This window comes from Bactrocera latifrons, unplaced genomic scaffold, assembly GCF_001853355.1.
Source record: "Bactrocera latifrons isolate USDA-ARS-PBARC rearing strain unplaced genomic scaffold, ASM185335v1 scaffold_616, whole genome shotgun sequence".
NCBI lineage: Eukaryota > Metazoa > Arthropoda > Insecta > Diptera > Tephritidae > Bactrocera > Bactrocera latifrons.
Window position 1 is genome coordinate 52,113 of NW_017537286.1, and position 23,026 is coordinate 75,138.

General features: G+C 34.7%; 1 protein-coding gene across 7 annotated transcripts in view; it reads right to left on the reverse strand.

Moving 5' to 3' along the window:
- LOC108975135 overlaps positions 1–23,026 on the reverse strand; it is a 69,052-nt gene that overhangs the window by 37,419 nt on the left and 8,607 nt on the right. Inside the window, exons 1-2 of one of the 7 annotated variants that reach the window (XR_001993850.1) lie at positions 20,749–20,863; positions 15,378–15,535 (exon numbers count right to left, since the gene is read on the reverse strand). The exons of 1 other annotated variant lie outside the window; for it this stretch is intronic. The gene's annotated coding sequence lies outside the window, so the exon portion shown is untranslated. Of the gene's footprint in view, positions 1–15,377; positions 15,536–20,656; positions 20,864–23,026 lie in introns of those variants that run through there. 5 more of the 7 variants (XR_001993851.1, XR_001993849.1, XM_018943438.1 and 2 more) reach the window with 5 other exon arrangements.

The window sequence follows — 23,026 nt, forward strand, 5'->3', positions numbered from 1 at the left end:
TGTAAGTTAGCCAACGAAATGATTGTAGGGAAAAATTTAATGTCCTACATACCATATACTCTCGCCAGAAACAGTATGCGTACACGCTTATGTCTTATTTTCTTTCGTTAAAAAGTTACATTGCATAATCATATTATGTGCTTTATGCGATCATATTGAGTGCTTTATTACTAGCCAATTACATAATGCGTTGAAAGCAACAACAATTTGGCACCATTGTTTTATAGATAAATGACCCGCTGCCCTCAATGGGCTCGGATTAGAAGGAAGAGAAGACGAAAATGGAGATCGACTCTCGGATGTGGTGGGCACGTTGGGCGGTTCGTTAATTGATGGATCAGTAATCAGTCTCGAGCGCTTGTTCGTAAAGCCACCACGAGGTAAAGACACCTCTTAATCCGTTAAAAAGAGCACTGGAAGAGGCCAAGCGAAGACAGGATTTCGTAGTAATCAGCACGGATGCCAACTCTAAGCACACTTCCTGTGGAAGCAAGGACACAAATGCAAGAGGTTAGTCATTTTCTGATTTTGTATGTAGTGAAAACCTGTATAATGATAATAGGGAAAACTTCACTAGTTTTGTGTCAGTTTGTAGGAAGGATGTCCTGATTCGCTTGCTCTTGGAGTGCACATTAGGAACAGAATATAGAGAGGTAAATTGTTAAGGTCACAGCATGCTTACATTAAAGGCAGGTAGGTCGACACTGACGGTGATTAAAGCCTCCTTCAAGCATCTCAAATATAGTCTTCTTTACGACAGATCGGTCGTAGCGGAGTGGGGTCCGAGTGGTGATGATGAGATGTCCCGAGAGGCTCCACTCTTTTGGTGGTTAACGATATACTCAAAGAACTCTTCGAGGCTGGCTCAACCTGTCGAGATGGTGAAATACCTAGGATTTATCCTTCATATAAAGCTTCTTTCGATCATTGGTTCACTTATATCGCCCTGGATCAACTCTCACCAGAGGTGATGTTTTAGCTCCCCGAATCTGTCATCAAGCTAATAATCTTCAGTGGCGTATTCCTCTGGAGGGAGCTTTCTTCTTATTTGATGGCGTAGACACCGCTTACTCGGTTATAGCCGAATTAAAAACAGCGCGCCAACCGTTTCTTCTTTTCGCAATGTGGCGCCATTTGGAGATTCCAAGCCAAGCCAGGTCCTCCTCCACCTGGTCTTTAAAACGGAGTAGAGGTCTTTTTCTCTTGCTCTGCTTCCCCCGGCAGGTACTGCGTCGAATACTATCCGATCCTGACACAGCTTTTGGTATTGCTCAACGTCAGTTTACACAGCCGTATTAGTTTTGCGGGGATACAAAGGCAACTCCTTTTCACCCTGCCAAATCAGCTTTAAAATCGACGAGGAGTTGGTGTGTGTCGATTCTCTTTTTAAGGGTCTTTTCCAAGATTTGACGCACTAATAAGGTACAATCAGTTTATTGACGGAGGCCTTTAATCTTGCACACAATAATCCCGATAGAACCTTATACGCGATGTTGATAAGGTTGTAGTTGAGCCAGATTGTGGGGTCTCTCTTTTTGGGCATTGGGCACACTTAAATTCCAATCGTTGGGCATTCTTTCGTCCGACCATATTCTACAAAGAAGTTGATGCATGCTCCTTATCAGTTCCTCGCCGTCGTGTTTCGATAGCTTTGTTGTTCTTCAGACAGGTAATTTCTTTTCCAAGTTCTTTATGGACAGTAACAATACCCTTTAATGCCATTTTAAACGTAGCGCCCGTAGACATTCCCGGCTCAGATAAATTTTATCCTTTAGCATCCCTGAAATCTTGAATCACTGCGTCTTTAAAGCCACTCATGGCCCTTCTTTCTACTCACACACGACGAGGGATATGTGAATGATGAGAAGTCGTTGGAGGAATTGTGAGTTTTTTTCGAACGAGTTGACGCTAGAAGGTGGACTTTTCTGTAATCGTAGCTTTAGGCTACGTAGGGACAGAGGTAGCTTCCATCAAGGGGATGGTAGACGTATTCTAACCGGAAGGTAAGCTTCACTCTGACAATAGAACGGCGGAACGTCTGAGCTGAAAGTTATGAGGCGCTCTCACACCAGAATAAGTTGGATATGCCTTTTCCCATAATCTGCCAAACATTGTTCAACTATAACACTCTCATGAAATAATATTAATTTTGATGTATTCAACTGCACAAGCCCATATGTATGTATTTGGTCCGACAAAGACAAGCTGAATCACTTTGTCATACTGAAAGCGCCTAACTCAATGCAGTTTAGTGAGAGTCTTCTGGTTGTGGTCGTGCACATCCCTATTCATTATCTTTGGCCGTACATTCTTTTTTGGTGTCGCACATTCTTCAATATACATCCTCAGGCTTATGCTCGCTTTATTTACCCGGTGTGGTGCGGAATGTGTAACCGTTTTTCGTCTTTTTGTATTTCTAATCAAACTTAAATTTTTTTATATTTATAATAATAAATAAAAAAATAAATATGTACCATTTTGGTCAAACTCTTTTTGCCATTTTTCTACTAGAGACATTATTCCATTAGTGTAAAACTTTCATCTGTGTAAATCGAAATTTTGGAATTTCCAGAACAGAAGAGAGCGAACCTGTTGCGTCGATGCAGCGCTGCCTAGTCGATTTCGCAGCATTGAAAGCCTCACGGAAGGCATCCTCTGGAATAGCCTTGAGAACCGAGATACATGCTGCTTGGATCCCCTCTGTCGCCTCAAAATGCTTGTTTTTCATCGGCCCTTTTAGGGAAGGACACAAAACAATAATAAGAGGGGGGGGCGTGGGCACATCTGGGAAGTAGGACGGCTAAGAAAGCGTTTGGATGCCGACCTTGGTTAGGTAGCTGTTCACAAGAAAGGTGGTGCATTTCCGGGGAAATTTGGACCACTAACTCGTAAAATTTACATCTTTTTCTTATTAGCCGGTCTAAATAATAACAAAGATGCGCAATGGGATTTAATGAGTGATCTAGCTGTTTAGGTGTACGGTAGAGCAACCATGCCTTTACCATTCTCCCCGTATGATAGGAATCGTTATCTTGCTCCACCCAAAATTGTTCGGAGATCGATTAAAAAACGCTGGGAAAGAAATTATTTTTCAAAATGTTTACATTATCAGATTTATTTATTGTGCTATAAATGAATAAGAACAATTCACTCCACTTGTCCCCATGCACCGCCAGTCTATCACCAACCCCTACAATTCTTTGTGGGAAATGTAATATTTTTCTTTTAAAATCACTGATTTATGTGTCACCAAACTTAAGTTTGTTTTTCAACAAATTTCAATCGACAATTTTGACTGTATTATGACTTCTTTTTACATAAAGAGTCTCGTCATATAATGGATTACATTTTTTTTTTCATCAAGTGAAGTTTGCTTGCCCATTGACAAATTTAGGTGTTCTACGATAATTTCCTAAAGAAATTATTTTCTTTCCGCACAATAATACTAACTAACATGAGAATGACGCAGTTACAAAAAAAAACTATTAATCAATACTTATCGTATGTATCAGGGATAATGGGATGCCCAACTTATTCCAGTGTGAGAGCGCCTCAAAATAAGCGTTTTTTATAAAATTTTCCGTTATGGCCAGATTGAACAAAATATAAATTTTAATTAAAACACCCAACATTTATCACGATTGTAACTTATTATATATTGGACTTTTAATATATGGCGAAACTACTTAATTCCTTTTTTATGATTTTATGGTATATTAAAACAACTGACTTTCGATATTTCAATACTTAATAAGGTGAATTAAGCCTGTTAGTTCTAAATTAATAAATATTTTTAATCATTTGTAATTAATTCTATTCTATATTTAAATTTCGCATTTTCTTTGATTTTCATTATTTTAAATTTTTATTAGCGATCTTGGACGGCGGCAATAAATCTATCCGTTCACATATATTTTTGGTATAATTTCAATCTGGCCGTTCCAGTCATTCCGATTGCAAGACTTCAAAACCTACTCAATCCAGTCAACTGTCAAAGTTCGGTAGGTGTTGACGTTTAGCAATTGCAAGGAGTTGGGGATCTCATTATCTCTGGTATGTATGTTTGTGTAAAATTAGTATAAGAGGCCTACCACTGTAATTTTCCAATCTGTTTTTACTACTAAGCATACATAGTTTTGTATGAGTTGCATTTGAATTTGAAGAATTTTTTACTGCTGTTGATTAAAAATTAATTATTAGTACGAACAATATTTAAATATTTATAAATGATAATCGACTGAAAAAAATATAGTATTATTTTTTAATACAGAAATAGAGAGTGAACTATTTGAGAAACAGGTGCAAAGGGCGACAGATATCATATAAGTAAGCAGACAATAGGTATGCTAAGATTATTCGTGATGTTTCACCAAGTAGTTTTTCCTTATTTGTATCGAATGTTTGCATACTTGATGCTTTAAATGCTTTCATAAATGCTTTATATTTCAATCTGGTGATTGCAGCGGGTTTTAAATTGTTTTGGCACGTTATATAAAAGTAATTCACGCACAATATTCGATGTGTGTTTGGGGTAATTGTCTTGAAGATGATTAACCACATCATGTCCGATTTAATAGCACTTTGTTTAAAATTATTTTTTTAAATGTTTAAATAATAATATTTTGCAAATGCGATCCATTTATGTCGATTAATACTACATTGTTTCCCGATGCCATTTTCTATTTCAGATTTTAATTTAGAGTTCTCTGATCTTAGGATTTAGAATCACAAAAACGGTAATCAAAATGTATATGTAAATATTAACTTCTCCAAAGGGGTTTCGAAAAAGCTCGGAAATAAACATAATTTTGGTGATATAATACGTTTAAATCATTTGCAGAACTCACTCGTAACAAAATAGAAAATTAGATTTAGTTTGTACTTTTTCACATTATACATATACATGTATGTACATATTAATTTGTAAGGGCTGATTTAAAGAAGCGGTCGATACTTATTTGTTTAATTTCTTTTGTGTAATAGATTTGTAAGGGTTGATTTAAAGAAGCGATCGAGACTTATTTGTTTCCTTTCTTCTATGTAATAGCTCCTGACAATTTTCGGGATGTGATATCTGATTCGACCACAACACGTGCGAAATGGGATACATAGATACCGAGAGCTGAAGAGGGAAGCGAAAGACATTTGCAGACAGAAAAAGAGGGAGGACGAAATGCGTATCGAGTATGCGAGTATAAAGAGCTTGCCAAGCTGGTCGACAGTGATAATGCTCGAAAAATCTAAGAAAAAATGCGGTGACTAACAGAAGGTTACAAGACCGGAGCATACTTCTGTACTGTATACTGTATAACCGAAGAACCGAATGGTGATCTAGTAACCGAATGGTGATCTAGTAACCAATGCCCAGAGCATACTAAAATTATGGAGGGAAAACTTCTCCAGCATGGTAAATGACAGTGAATGCATAACGCCAGGAGAAGGCGAACTCGATTCCTAATAGATGACGGAATGGAGCAGACGTTCCATTGATCGACCATGAAGAAGTTCGAATAGCAATTACCCTCCTAAAGAACAACAAGCTATTCAAACACGGCGGCGAAGAACTGATAAGGAGCATGCATCAGCTTCTTTGTAAAATATGACTTTAAACCTGGCAAATCAATAACTGAATTGATATTCACTATGTGCCAAATCTTGGAAAAGTCTCCTGAAAAGAGAATCGACGCTCACAACCTCTTCGGTGATTTCAAAACTGCCTTTGACAGCAAGAAAAAGCTGTCTTTATACCGCGATATCTGAATTTGGTATCCCCGCAAAACTAATACGGCTGTGTAAACTGCCGTTGAGCAACACCAGAAGCTGCGTCAGGATCGGGATGGACCGTTCGATACCAAACGTCATAACTTCGAAATTGTAGATAATTTCGTCTACTTAGCAGCCAACACCAACACTAACAACAACGGCAGCCTCGAAATCCAATGCAGGTGCTACTTCAGACTAAGTACGCAATTGAGAAGTAAAGTCCTCTCTCGAAGACCAAAAATAAAACTCTATAAGTCACTCATTATTCCCGTCCTGCTATATGGTGCCGAAGCATGGACGATGACAACATCTAACGAGTCGACATTGCGAGTTTCGCTGTTGTTAACTCGGCTATACGATTTTTACGCCAGTAAAGAAAAAGAATATACGTCCCGAACTCGTCTAATTCATCCAAGACTTTTGCGATTTTGCATATTCAAATGAGTTTTCAAACCCTTTGAACCAACGGGAATGCGGATTTACCAATTATCAATGATTTTAACTTATGGGAATCATCTGCGCCCGCACACGACATAAATGTTATTCTATCTAAATTTAATCTGACTTGCAATGATTTCTTCTGCTTTGTTGACATTTTTTAAAACACTAACTACAAACAACTCACAAGTTCAAACGGCCATGACAAACAATGTATGTATGTATGTATGTATGTATGTATATACCTTACGGCAATTATTTGAATTTGTTAATATTAATACAAACATATGTACATTTACTGTTCACACACATCTCTCTATTCTCCAAATAAATAAGACTATATATACATACATACATATGTTTTTACATACTTATATTGCAACGCTGAGCTGCGGCTGACGGTCGAAAATCAGACGATCCAACAGATAGCCAGAAGACACATTGCGAATAAAAAACACCATATAATGCCTGCTCGGGCTTGCGTGCAGCTAGCAAGCGTACAAGCAACAACAAGTATAACTCAAGGCTACCGGCTGCCGGGTAGTTAGCGGCATCTTAAACATCAGGCGCCAATGGGCGCCACTGACGTAATAAAAGAAATAATAGTAACGTTACCGACATCGTCATGATGGCGCCTTTAATTCAGACACAAATGCGGCGTGGCACAGCCAGACACATCTTCGTATACATACATAAACACATACTCGTGCACGCATTCAGAAACAACACAAAAGCGAAAACTAATTTTTATACAGAGGCGAACGAATTCAGTAGTGCTAACGTTCCGACGCCAATGAATAACCAGATAACGACTAACATGCCTGCGCCACATCACCTCTCACCATATACATATAATATATTACCCTCACTAAACAAGCAGCGCAACTAAAAAATACTCTTATTGAGTCGTCTGGTTTATGGCTGGTGCCGTGCATACGAACATGATTTCTTTCCACATACAACAATATGTGTGAATTCTCCATTTGCACACATACGACGCACTATGGTATAAGTGTGGCGCTTGTTTCTCAAGTTGGAGAGCAAGTCAAGTAATTTCATTATTTACTAAAGCATTCACACACTTAGAAACAGCAACTAGACGATATTTGAATTAAAAACAAAAACACCATCAAATTCGTCAGATACATATACATATGTATATAAATGTATATATCATTGAACCCACATTAGGGAGCTAGTCTAATCAGTGTTGCCATTTTTAGATACTCAAATAACACCAAAATTAAAATGTTTAAATAAATGATAAATATATACTACTTTTGCATATAGAAACGTATAATGAATAACTTAGTACAGCGGCAGACAATTTTTATCTAATTACACTGGTAGACACATAATTTGTGATATGAAATTTAGGTGTTTCTAATGCAGTTTGATAGCCTGATGTGAAATCTGAAAACATAATTTTTTTATCACCCACAAATATTCTGCAAGCTGCGACTTTAGATTTTACAATACATAAAATTTCATTATATTGCATCGCCTCATATTTTCATACGATCAGGGGCTTATCCGGTTTAGACCTGTTCCGTCTGCTTGTTTAAAGTAAATAGCGTATTTAACGATCATTTTATTTTACAAAATTTATCAGTAGACTAACGATGTCCGAATTATTTACGTGTTCTATGTTTGGATTACAAAACGTTTTTGAGTTCACATTCTTTTACGTTTTTGAAATTACTGTGTTTAATATTTTTATGTACAATGACTAGGCAAATAGTGTCAACAGTTTTTGTTATGTTTGCGGAGAACTCACTTTTAAATCGCAAAAACGTTCGGTTAAAGTTCGGGACCAAAACAAAGCATGGGCCCCCTCATATCTGTTGTAAAACTTGTGTAACATTGTTAGCAGCTTGGTTAAAAGATTCAAATCGTAAAATGCCCTGAAATACGAGCCTGGAGTGTCTTTACAAGCGTTGTTACATGTGAATTTCCTTGGAAATGTGAAAGCTGACAACTAGAAAGATCTTGTGACTTATTGCCTATAAAAAAAACGGGTTGCAGCATGTCCCGTAAAATTCTCCCATCTGAATTTTTCCTCGAAAATTTAGGGCCCATAAGTAACGAATATGAGGAACGGTTCCAGCAAGACATTTCGGCTATGGAGAAACGGTACCAAGGTAAGTGGATTGCCAGTTTGCTTGCCGATTACTGCTGGACATTGTTAAGCGATACTCCAAAAACAATTTCGCCGAAAAACACAGTAACATTTTAAGGTACTCTTTGGTAAATAAACCAGTGTTACTAACACGTTCTACCCGGCGCAGTTTATTTAAGTATGTTTTTTTTATACATTGTGTGCACAAGATTGTCAAGTGGTTCGTATAACGGCACTTTTCTAATTGTTTTGTTTTAGAAACACCTATAAAAAATAAATATTATTTATGTTGAAAACGCCTAAAACAAATATAAATTTATAATCCCTCAATCTTCAGCCGAAAGCCTTTGATGCTAGCGCTGCGTACTTTAGTTTATTTAATAATTTGTTTATTATGTAAGCTTTAATAAAATATAAAATAAAATTAAAAAATAAAAAAATCCCTCAATCTATTCCATTTCCACGGTCCACGCCCTCAGATAAATGAATTGTCTGTGAATCACCGGTGGTCCACGCAGCCAGACAAGCGCAGTGCCCGGTTAGAACTTTTTAAACAGAATGAAAAGTAAAATATTGACATTTGAAATTCAAAACAAAAGCTATTGTATCTTTTGAATGTTTGCCTTGTTACTTAAATTATTAAACATATTCGTCAATTGAATTAAATAAAAGGCAAATACTATGCTTGCTAATAACAATATCAATGAAACTATAAAAAATTAATTAGTTTGGACTTTTGTTGTTAATTGAGAATGTTAGATAACTCAGCTATTATGATATATACATTATTATATATTGATCATATTGCGACCTTTTAATCAACTACAAAAATCTTACTTTTACTTAACTTTTCTGATTTTAGTTTGCAATAAAAAAAAGAACTTTCGGCTACACTACAGTAACTCTTCTTCTTTACTGGCATAGAAATCCCTTACGCGGTTATAGCCGAGTTAACAACAGCTCTGTTTTTTAATTCGCTGAAATATGTCAACGTCGTCGTACGTACATATGTATATCTCATCCTCCCATTGAATTCGATATTCGTAATGGCCAACGCGCAAAAGACCATAAATCTCTCGCAGAACTTTGTCATCGTCCATGCATCTGCCCCATATGTATAGCAAAACGGGAATAATGAGTGACTTATAAAGTTATGTTTTTATTCGTCGAGAGAGGACTTTACTTCTCAATTGCCTTTTTAGGCCGAAGTAGCACCTGTTGGCAAGAGATATTCTGCGTTAGATTTAGAGGCTGACGTTGTTGTTGGCGTTGTCAACAGTGACGTGGGTGCCAAGTCGCAGTGCGACAACAGTTTGTTGTTGATATTTCATCTTGCCCTCGTTCACCACCAGATCCATTTGCTTTGCTGCTTTATCTATTCTGGTATCATTGTTAAGGCCAATTATATTAATAACATCATCATACGCCAGCAGCTGTACACTCTTACAGAAGAATGTCCCTTCTCAGTTTAGTTCTGCAGTTCGAATTTTTTGCTCCAGAAGTAGTCACACGAAAGAGAGACGCTTTGTCTGAAACCTCGTTTGGTACCGAATGGCTCGGAGACTGTTGTTTGTAAATTCGAATGTCAACTATTGTTGCAAGCAGTGATCGTTTTCGAATTATCGCTATTATCGATATTCGAGACTGAACGAAAATTGATAAAAAAAAAAAAAATAAATGCATAGTAAAAAAAATGTATYGACGAGTGCTCTCGGAGAGCAGAAGTGCAAGTCAAATAGAAAGTCGTTCGGCTATCTATTGCGATTGCAGCTTCTCGACGTCGAACCTTCCCTGTGTTTGTTGACATGCGTTTTTTGCTGCACAGAGGCGGGTGCGAATCTTGGCTGCAACAAGATAGTGGTTCGAGTCGATATTAGGATCTCGGAGCGTGCGCACGTCTCGAACACTGGACACGTGCCTTCCATCTATCACAACATGACCGATCTGATTGGTGGCTTTTCGATCCGGAGATAACCAGGTAGCTTGATGTATTTTCTTATGCTGGAACCTAGTACTACAGATAACCATATTTCGGGCCCCGGCGAAGTCAATCAGCCTCAACCCATTTGGGGATGTTTTCTCGTGGAGGCTGAATTTACCGACTGTTGTTCCTTGCCCACCCTGGCGTTAAAGCCAAGCTAAATTTTGACATCGTGGCGGGGGTAGCTCTCATAGATCTTTACTGAAATAGTCCTTCTCTTCCATCGGGGCGATTCGTAAATCAGCGGTATGTTGAAGAACCTCACCGTGATGCGTATTGTGTCTGTGCATTCATCCACCGGAGTGAATGACAGTACTCGGCGACGGAGTTTCTCTCCCTCCACGAATCCCGCACCAAATTTGCGCTCCTTTATTTGGTCACTGTAGTAAATGCCGCAAGGATCTACTCATCTCAGTCCTTGTTCGGTCCATCGCATTATTTGGACGGCGGTGATTTCAGTCTTTATTAGCACAAGGTCATCAACCCGCTAGGCAGCGGCACCTTTAAGGGACTGAACATTCCAGGTGCATGCCCTCTAATCGTAATCCTTATTTCGTTTGCCATGGTTGTCATCAAGAAGGGGTTTGCCTTCCGAGGCAGTTCTTGACTGTTAATTGGGTTTTTACGTGGCGGGTCCTAAACCCAGCGCATAATCCTGTAGAGGCCTTCTCACTTCAACTCGCCTTCAAACGGATGTTTTTTGGCTACCCAGAGGATACATGGTCAAAGACCGGAAGTCGTGAGCTGCTTGAGTCACATGTAAAAGAATCGTTTCTGGCCACTACCCAGTGAATGGCAAGAGAGAACTTGCGTAAACTTCTACACATGACTCCATCCCCTGCTCCTTGCTACAATTACTACAATTACTGCCGTCCCTCAATAAAAGTGGCAGCAGCAATTTACTAATAAAAATTCCTTATGCCCAGAGATTTTATATGCCGCACTCCTAAATAAACGTGGCGGCGGCGCTGAGCTTTGAAAATTTCGATTTTACAGCGCGGTAAGAAGTGAAGTTGGCTACAGAAATTTTTTTAATAATTTTAAAATATAAGTGAAAATTTGAGTCAATATGCAGCTTTATTTTGCGATGCCGCGTCAGCGTTAGCACTGGGCCGTAAAAAAAAAGCAATATTCCGGGAAGTATTAAATGCTCGTAATTTTTGTTTTATGACATATTTTTTTTCTTTTTCTCCCAAAACATTATAGAAATATGTTTTAAATTCCTTTACGGTTAAAAGAAATATACATATTTTATTTGATATGTAATACTGCTAAATGCTATTAAATAATTAAATTAAATATATTAGGATAGGAAAATAAAAATAACAGATAAAAGTGAAATTTGTATGTTTTTCGTAGTGAATCCGAATGTCAAAATTTTGCTCAGCTCCCGTTTGGCACTCAGCCTAAGAAGAAGTTTTAACGCAGGGTTGCACTAAAAGTACTGCCAATTTGTTTGAGCCTCAAGTTTGTTCGACTCGTTTGGAAAATCGAAGACAGCTAAAATATAGTTTGTTCAGGAAGGGGGAGAAAGCTGTTGTCGAGATCATATAGTGAAGTAATGAAACGAAAAAGATTTATAATAGCTTATTACTTTAAATACATATGTACATATATACATACATATGTTTACTGCACTAAATTAATATATCAAAATAAGTAAGGAATTCTTCCCCAAAGTACGTCATTTTCCAAATATCGTTTATAATTTCTTATCAATATAGTTCTCATTTTATAAAAATTGTTAGTTGTTTCATTAGCATGATTTACTTTTTTCCGAAACCATTGACTGAGTGCTAAAACCCACAACAAACAATTGTAAAAAGAATATTTATATATAGATATATATATATACTTATATGTATGTCTGTATGCATACATTAATGAATGTATAATCGCAGAAAATGCTCACACAGAGCTTTGAGTGTATGTATTAAATTTCACATCATATTGGCGCCACGATGCAAAGTATGTATGTACATAATTATATGTATGGATATGGATCCATACAAATGAAAATAAATAAACATGCATATACAGTGAAAGCCAAAAGTCTACATACAACCCCCGTTTTCGTGGTTCTCAGAATACAAAAACTTTTTGTAAAAATGTATTGATACAGWTTTATTCTAAATTTTTTTGGTTTTTTGTCCATAACTTTGTTTTTTATGTTAAATAAAAAATTTAGTTTATATACATATGTACATATGTAAATATCTACCGCCACACCTAAGCTCAGCCGATTTGGGCCAAGAGGGATTGTATTGAAAGAAACACATAGATTTTGAAGAATAAATTGAGAATTTATAAACTAAATCTATCATTTTTTGCTTACGGAACAGAAACAAATATTGTTAATCGAAAATTCCGTTATTGTTTTTCAAAATATTCTCCATTAAGAACTATACCCTTTTGTAAAGTGCGTTTCAACCAATTGTTAAAGCACTATTACCACTCGGATTGAGATATCTCCAAAAAATATGTTTTGAATATATTAACCGCCTCTTCAGGCGTTGAAAAAAATTGGACCCTAAGTTGGTTTTTTCGTACGGGAATAAAAAGCAGTCAGACTTTACAGTGGATTACTTGTCAAATCAATGTTTTAAATGCTCAAAAATGTAGTTGTTTAAGTCGATGTGTGTGAGTTCGTATTGTCGTCGGGAAGATTTCTTGAAAACAACTGGCAAAAAATGTAGCGTGAGAAGCCGAGAAAGAGGAAAACATCCACTGTGTTAGAAAAACCAGATGAAGAATGACCTGGCTTCACTTATAATCTCCAATTGGCGGAAAACAGTAAAAAGGAAGAAAGACTGACGGGATGTTATAAACTCGGTTATAACCGCGTAAGCGGTGTCACGCAAATAAAGAAGAAGAAGCTCTTATGTATGTCAAAACGTTCTCAGTACGTAGAACATCAAAGATGTGAAACTTTACGATAAATGAGTTATAAGTAACCAAATTGCAACACTTTGGTTACGAAACTCCAAAATATACATACATAAATTGTAATCTACGTATATTGGCCGAGATATTTATTGAACATTTAGTACGCAGTATAACATATTTCAGCATTTTTCAATATTTTAGAATCCAGATAGCGCATTGTGGACCGTACGATCAATATTGAACGCTTAAAACATTTTGTAAATAAATTCGCCAAACGACGGACAAAGTATTCAAAAAAATATTATATACATACAATAATTTGTACTAAAAATTTATTATTTATTTACATATGTATATTTACATCATTTTTTCATTTTCTGCAAAATTTGTCGAAATGTATCATGAATTTTTTCATGCCGATTTTTTGGCGACATTTTAAAAATATATTATTACTAGTATATTAAATAAATGTGTGAAAACTATTTAGTGTTATGTTACTTGCTAAACTATTGAATAAAATAATATTTGTGAATTTTGGACTTTAAACGCGAATATCTCCTGCGTCTATATGCAAATCCAATTTTGTAAATTCTTATTAATTTTTAGTGTTTTGCGACAGTTTGTTTTAACAGCAAAGAAATTTACTTGCGCTAGAGCCATCGAATTCACGGTGGCTTAACAGAAACTTATGGGATAATTGTCATTCATTCAATTCTGGCCATATGTGGATATCCGGACGATAAGATCGAAAAAGTTAAAGAAACAGGACTTGAAAATCGTCTTGTTAGCATCAGAGAGATTGTAGAAGTCTCAACATCTCTTATGCATCAACGTAGCACATTTTGGTAATATTTGGGTATTAAACGCATTATGCTAGGCTCGTACCATAACGTCTGCATGTTTAAAAAAAAAACGTCATAGTGTTCTACGTTAATGAAACGGATAATTACTTGTGACGAAACGTAGATTTAGCGAATGGCGTTGGTGTATAGGCAATCAGAAATAATTCGTTTCTAATTATATGGTCGAAGATTTGCTGACTTGTTTGCTGTTTGCTCAAACCTCATACATACATACATACATATTAGCAGATATCAGTGGCGGACCGAGGAAAGAAAATTCGACATCACATTTAATAATCACATATCCTCAAGTTAAAATACGTATAATCTTTATTACATTTCCAGAAATATATATAAAAATCCTATTAATTATATTCTACCAGTTTATTACAAATCTTTCCCTTATTATTCATTGAAATAGAGCATAATGTTCCTACATAAAGTCATGGACAGAGAAACAGCACACTTTTAAAATAAAATATTCAAATCGATTTTTAGTTTCTAAAAGAAACGGCCGAACATTGTTAACGAATATTTAGAATTTCCGAAAAGTGTACTTTGGAGCGTTGAAACAAAGGTGAATCGTATTGAATCCGATAGCAAACCATTTGCTCATCGCCACAGGTTTCAGGCATATAACTCCAGATACATCACAAAAATCGTTAAGCACGGTTTTTGGTAGCTGGATGATCTGGGGAGCGTTTTCCTGATATGGCGTTGGACTATTGGTTAGGGTAGATGGTAGAATAGAACAATTTTCATACCTCACCATTCTCAAATTTTCAATACGCGTTCCCATCGATGTCTGCGAATTGGATTTTTATGCATGAGAATGATCCAAAACACGCAACTGAAAAATGTTAAGAATTGGCTCACTTTTTTGGACTGTGATCGATTTGGCATGGTACTCAATTCCACAAGGTAAGTGACGAAATTGGTAGAGAGGACACACTACAAAGTATTAGTATTTTGAGAGCTTAAAAGTAATAACACTTAAAAAATTTAGATTGAGTTTTCCTAATTTGCGCAGAAGCGTTCCACTGTGCTTTTTCTATGCCCAGACCAAAACACGCAATTGGAAATTCAATATTTTTTTTAAATGACAATATTTACTTATTTCTCAAATTTTTCCTAACGAAAATTTTTAATTAATTCTCTGTTTATATTGATAATAAAAAATAAATAAGCTCAAAGTGTGCTATTTCTCTCACCATGACTGTATACATATGTATATCAGAAAAATAACAAGTGTTTTGTTAAACCATTTGGCATCTACTTACATGATTTCTTATCAACAATATCCTTATGAAAGCTTTCTTTGGCTCGATTTTATAAAATATTGCTTGCAGTAATAACGACGTTTCTCTATTTAGATTTAGATAAATATTTTTTGATATGTTTTTGTTGCCTTATAATCCGTGCTTGTTTTGATATGCAGGTCATGTTAATTTATACTCATTTAAAAGGAGTATGATTCAGTACGTTTCCATTAAAACACTTTATGTACTAAAATAAAAATTCGAAAATTACATTACACAAGTGTCATACATGTATAAACCAAAATTTCTATTTTAGCAGTAAATTAGCGATTCTGCATTTGACACACATTTTTAATTAATTTGTTTCAATATTCAAAACAACGTACGTGTGTACTGCACTCAGAGAGACGTAGGTATGTGTCTATTTAAGTATATAATTAACCACATTCGCGCACAACCGGTAGTATTACTTTCATATACATACATATGTAGTACATATTATTTTTTCTTTTAGTATCAATATCAATTAGGTAGGTACATATATTTGATGTTTCAACTTGTACTTAGGTAAAATCCCACACATCCTTTGGGCATACATACATACTTATGTATTTATAATCAAAGATTATTTACTGTGTACCATTTGAACAACTCATGTTAAGGACAGCGTAGTGTTTGAAAACAATATTGAAAACATATTTTCTAAAACATGTTTATTTTCATAAATAAGGTACGAATAATATAATACTTTCAGGTTAATTATCAATTAATTATAATCTGGTTTTTCCATTTGTTAATACGTATGGGAAAGGACAAACATTGCGACTCGAGTGCATATTAAAAATTTAGTGAAAACGGGAAATTCGTACAGAAAAGTATTTACTTAAAGTTTGCAAAACAGTAAGTAAGAAAAAAAATCATTTATTTCATCAAAACAACTTGAATGTAATTGGAAAATTTTAGTTGATCCATCAATATTCCAGAAAGTGCTTACAGAATAAAATCTTAAGTCCTGAAACACAAAATAAGTGACTATGGTGGCAAAAAATAACGTGCAACATAAAGCGTATTAACGTTTTTCAGCCTAAAGAAAAATTTGCGTATCATTCTCTGGTCTAACAAAGCGAAAGTAGTTATTTAACTCTAATATAGATACTCATCAAGTCAGATTACCGAAAAAATTGCAACTCATAACCAAAAGTACACGGAAAATAACCTTTATACTTGGTGGCGGAAACGTTGCATTGATAATTTGTGGAATACTCAAAAGCTTAGTCAGAACTCCTGAAACACAATTTCACTTTGCTCTTCCGATATCTAGTTGCCGAAGCGGAATTGATCCGTTTTAAATAAACATAGATATTCAACAAAATATTAATAAATAAATATTAACTCCATTGAAACTGGTTTGTTTCTATTGATTTTCTACAAAATATTGAACAAATTACAAATAAACCCAATTGAAAGAAAATTAGCTTCACTTCCTTATTTTTCACATTTTAAAATCGTACTATTATAAAAAAATGCAAATAGAATACAAAAATTTCCCAAATCTAGTAAAAACTATAAATACCGAATTTTAAATATGTTCCCAAATTTTTTCTTATTCAATTGCTCTTTATTCCCTCACACTTTTGGATGCACATTATCTTTTTTAGAAATGGCCCCAGCTTTACACCTGCACTGCGCAGCTTTAGGTATTTTTGGCCAGTGTAAACTTAAAAATAGATTCCTTAAATTATATCAATACAAGCAGGAAAAGACTTCAAAAACTTCAGCAAGAAGCAATCAACTCCTGAAGATACAAAAAAAGGTTCCACAGACATTTAACTTCAATAATATGAATTTAATTTCCAAATACATATATCAAAAGACAAATGTTCAACTTTTATTCGAATCTGGATTTCATGGTAGACAAACAAAAAATATGGTAATTTTCACTAAAATTCAAAGAAAACAACGTGTATACTTTTCAAGATCTAATTGAAGAGGTATGTTGTTTGGAGCGATGAATCGAAGATTAAGAATTTAACTCTCGCTTAGAGATGCACGTTAAAGGATCTATGGAGCCTTACTATTAAAGTAGAACATTTTTTTTAAGTTGTTGATATGTTTAAACAAAAAAGAACGCAAAAAGGATATATGTGTCAATCATTTATTGTAAAATAAATTTCATTTCAAATTATCTGGAGACAATTATAGGCACAACTGGGTTATTTTCATAATACAAACTAATTTATATTTAACATATTCGGGTAAAATTATATTTATTTTATCGCAATATTCTTGCAATTATAACTATTTGACGTATTTGATGAGTTATCAAAGTTTTTAAAAATATGTTCATATGAATTTATAAACTTCTTGACAATTTTCGGAAATAAGTTTTTTTAAGCTCAACGGATTCTGTGCTGGTTCTATTATTCCACAAGGTTTAGGATTAAAATCAGCCGGATGTTCGAACATCTTGGTTATGTTGTAGTGATAAGCGATATTTCACTACCGGTGAATTTTTCACTGTGATTGAAAAATCGAATATCGTATAAATAGCAGTTCGCTTCTATGAACTGCGATTGCGAAAGCAGTTAGAACCTGTGATTTTCGATAGCAGTTCGAAACTGTGAATTGCTATAGAAGTTCGAACCCATGAATTGCGATAACAATTCGATTTTGTGAATTGCGATTGCGATAGCAGTTCACAATAAACTTATGAAACTGTTATTTTTCAATAGTACAGTACATGCGATCACAATATCAAATAACAGAAAAGTAGCAGCTTTCTTCAGGGTATTGTATATATATATATGCGTAAATGCTGTTTTTCGTCATAACGGTTTGAAGTTTTGAGTATAACGTTCTTATAATTTTTAATAATGTCAAAAAATGTATCAAGGAAAATAAGTGAAGAGTGGCAGATGTTTGAAGTGATAGATGAAATATATACAAAATGCAATATTTCCAAGTCAAAAATTTCATATAAACATCGTTAAAAAATTTAAAAAAAAAACATGTCCAGAAAAGACAACCTATAGAGGTCATTAGTCATTAGTTTTTCTTTGAAAATATTAAAAGCGGGTATTCGAAACAAAGAAATGATCAACCACACTAATGGTAATTCCTTGTAAGAAATATGTGAAACCATCATACCAACATGCAAATGAGCTAGCAATACGCCCTAAGTGTCAGGAAGCCGCATCGCTCCAACATTTGCGAAAATGTAGCGAAAAGAAATGCGGAAAAAGTGACACCAGTTACAGGACCCAAAAGAGAATTTGGCGCCAATAATGACAAACGGTTTCCGTCGTTCCCACGACAGCCGGGTCTACGTAACTAGAACGGAGCCGACATTTTATTCGGCCAAACACCGTGAAATCGGCAGAATCTGCTGCTACAACAACAGCAAAAGGTCTCCGTTTGAACGACGACTTAGTTGCGATCGCAGTAGCAATATAAAATCACAGTGATTTAAAAATAGTAATCACTGAAATCACAGATATTGAAAAATCGCAATATCGCTCATCTCTATTATGTTGGGACTAGGTGAAGGAGTACTACGCCAAAGTACTTTAGTCTCGGTCAGGGTTTTGAGAAAGGGCGAAGGTTGTCAATTTTATAATATACATACCTATTATCCTAATAATATAAATAGAAAACTGTTAATAATTATTTATAATATTATTATTTAATAGTTCTGAAAATGGCAAATATTTTTAAATTTCACACAATTTAATTAGTAGTACTAGGTTGAAAAATATTTGTTTTTATAGTTAATAAAGAAAAAAGAATCACGCGAAGGTACAAACAAAAAAAACTTTCAATTTTGCGAGAATATAGATTTTGGTTAGTCTACCCTGGGTATCAAAGTTTTTTTAACGGCAGACCAGAGATCTTCCATACTTTTTATAGTTAAACTTTGCAATTTCAGCCTTCACTTCATTCCATAGGTTTTCAATTGGATTTAAGTCAAGGCTTTGCGATGGCAAATCAATAATATCTATCCCCTCTGCAGAAAACCAATTTTTAACTTAGCTTCGAGGCGTCTTTGGCATCGTTCTCTTTCAAAAATTGATTGGCTCTCAAGTAATTGCTCAAGAAAAAAATACATTATTTCTCAAGTAATTTTGACAGCTGATTACGCATTGTGAATGATCCACATTAGAAGAGCGAGAGAGAATAAACAAAGAAAATAAACTTTGTGCGTATTATGTACATATGTATGAGAGAAGTAACATAAATATTTTCATTGCGATTTAAGGAATGTTGTTGATGATTGGTAAGTTTTATACAACCACAAACTGAAATATACGTCATAATAACTAATCTATGATGAATTTAACGATTACTTTGAATTTCGTTCAAGAAACAATTGTTGACTTGATGTTTATTCGCAAAACCAGGTCTGCCATATTCACGTTTTATTGAAAAAAAAAGTATTAAACATTATATTATACAATATTCCAAATTATATCCCTTTCTTATATTGTAGTATGCTTTCCGGATCCCATTTTATATTATTTCTTTCACTGAAATACTTTTAACAATTTTTTTTCAGCAACAAAAAAAAAAAAACGATGTTCTTAAATTAAGATCTGCCCAAGTAATACTTCTGCGAAGTAATCTATGCCATTTATATATCCACTCAAAATCAGCAGACTACGCAGAATTGATAACGGTAAACAAAAAAACAAAACATAACGGAATATTTGGACAGTACAGTACATCTCTAGTACAGCAGCACCAAATTGAATGCAAAAGTTTTACATTACAAACAACTTTAACTTAAACAATTTTAGCATTGTATGAATGAAACTTTGTGCCATTTATGTGTCCATGGCTGTATCTACATATGAGTAACTGGTGTTGTAAATGTGTGGCCGTACGTATGTAGGTACATAAATACGCATTGGACCCCCAAAACAAGTTCTGGTAGCGCCACAACCAAAAACAAATAAAATATTTTAAAATTATTTTACGAATCATTCTTTCTTGAAAACATGTGAAATGCAAAATAAATTGCTCTCTTAAGTATGCCGATATGCATAGACAGCAGTACAATGCATATAAATTATTTAGAAATAAGAGAATACAGAAATGAACTGTAAGCTTGTATGTATGGATAAGCTGATGAGAACAGCCGCAAACATATACGTGCATCCATATGTACATACGTATGTTTAAAGGTGCACACATAAGCATATTTTTTAGCTCTATTAATAAGTATAGATATTTAAATATGTACATGTAAGTACTTATATTCGACAAAAGTTGTATATTTTTCACATATGTATTTTTTTCGTTTTATTGATTGGACTTGATTTGAGTAGATTTAATCAATAATATAAGTATCCAAACTTATGTTTATACAAACATCACACAAGTTGACTGCCCGTGAAACACATACTTCACACACGACACCGTTATTCTTTCAAATTTTATTTCATCACATGTGTATATACATACGAGTTTTATAACTAGTAATTAATTTTTGCCCATCACATTGTCACCAAATAAAAAGTCGTAAACCCGAAGAAACAAAAACTTGGTAGTTCAAATTCACTTGACGACGTCTTATATCAACCAACAGATAGCAGCAACTAAAAGTTTAGTTCTTTCGAAAATTCTCTTAAACCTATACTTATAAGCGCGAGTGTATGCATGTGTGCGGATAAGCATTGGTTGCCAGTGACTTGTGCAAAGATAGGTGGAGATGAGAATGTATTGGTCACATTTCCAATTTTATTTTGTGACCAGTGCTGCCAGACTAAAAGATTTTTTATCAAAAACAGCAAAAAGTGTTTCCGAAATATTGTGAATGAAATATCAATCTGACAAATGACATTTTTAGTGATTATTAAATTTAAATTGTATCCCAAATCAAAAGTCTATATCCTTGGTTTAGGCTGCATACCCAGTGGACGCTCAAAGCCGAGTCGAGCGCAATGCTGATTTTGATCAGAGCAGATCAATTTTAGGTACCACAGAGTAGATACAAGGTTCAGCTCTGAATTCCGCGCGTACATTCCTATTAGAGAAGATATGGATTCCTCTGATCAATAATATTTTGTCTCGCGCAAACCGATTGTTGTAAGTAAACACGATTTATATTCGTGCTCGTAACAGATTCTTTTTATTCGCTTCAAAACATTTTTTTACCAGTATTTGTTACCAACATTTCTGTTATTATTTTAGTTCAGACTTTGAACAGATGTTCTGTTAACCAAAACATAACAAACATGGTACGCATATAATGGTAACTCAGAACAAGACAGCGTGCTATATTTGCAATTAGTTCGAGCGAGAAAACCATTGAACATCAAATGGCGATGTATTACTTTTCCCACTCTTTAAACAAAAGTAACAAATAGTTTAACGTATGCAAAAGTGAACAATAAGATGTCGCTTATAGGGCCCATGCATGTCACACATGTGCGTTCGATCTGTGTGAATTCGTTTCGCCCATACACGACACACAAATCCATTTTGCGGATCACAGGCAAGCGGAACATTTCTTGGAATTTATTTGTAATGTAGCACTTTTAGCTATTTCTTTGTATTTCGTTAATAAGTTATTCCAACTTTTATTTCTCTCAATTTTATTTTTATATCTATCACTTTTCGTTTGCCAAATTGCCAATTTTTTATAAGATCAATAAATTCTGATAAGAAATCTTTATTAAGGGCCTGCTTTAGAAGCTTCAAACAATTGACTTTTTTTTTGCTTAACTCTCTTTAAAAATTATCTAAAAATATCTCCCGAAAGTTATAGATGAGAATTCGAAATATTATCGAAGCTAGAAGGGAAATAGTGACCGAGCCTCTAGCAGATATATAAGATCTTGGAAACTTTGACGCGCGATTTCTCGGTTTTTGATTTTAACGATTTTCTTAATTGGCGACTAAACGTCGTATGGAATATGGGGCAAAGTTTATTATCTTTGACATTAAAATATCTTCTATTTAAGCTATAATAAATAAACTAAGAAAAGTCAAGTTTGAACATGTTTTTAAACTACATTAAGTAAAATTTCTTTTGGACAAAAACCACTTTTTTCATTTTTTTTTTTTAATTTTGCTTTTTTTGGAATTTTCTTAGTTTAACTAGAAGATAAGTTATTAAAAAATATGACAGTCATCGACTAACTCTCTTGCAGATTAGACTTTTGTTTTTGCGCGTACGGAGTTTTTTGATTTCGTTCTTTCTCAGCTCAGCCTATCCGCTTCTTCTCTTTTTTTCTATTTCTGTGCATACGCATACTTTTGTTTACGTGAACTTTAAAAACACGTGCACCATGGCCCCGGGGCCACMAAACATTAACGCAAATCGATTTGCGTTATTAGATACCGGACCAAAAAGAAAGAAAAACAAAAGTGATTTAAGTGCCCTTCAAACCGATTTTCCCTTTCTGCCTGAAACTAAAGTGAATGATCCAAAATTTGTCATCGTGGTATCAAACAAATTAGTAGTGAGGTTCACTCCATTTCTACTCTTCGTGATGGAAAACTACTTATCCTTGTAAAAAGCAATAAAATCGCCGAAAAGTTTATAAAAGCAAAACAACTCGAAAATGTGTGCTCTATCTCAGCTAAGCTACACGAATCGCTAAACTACGTGAAAGGTACAGTGTTTGCCCCATTTCTTAACAATGTAGCTGAAGAAGAAATTGTTAAGGAATTAAGCTCCCAAGGAGTTGTAGCAGCATACAAGTTTAAAAAAAACTTTCGACGGTAACCTTCACCC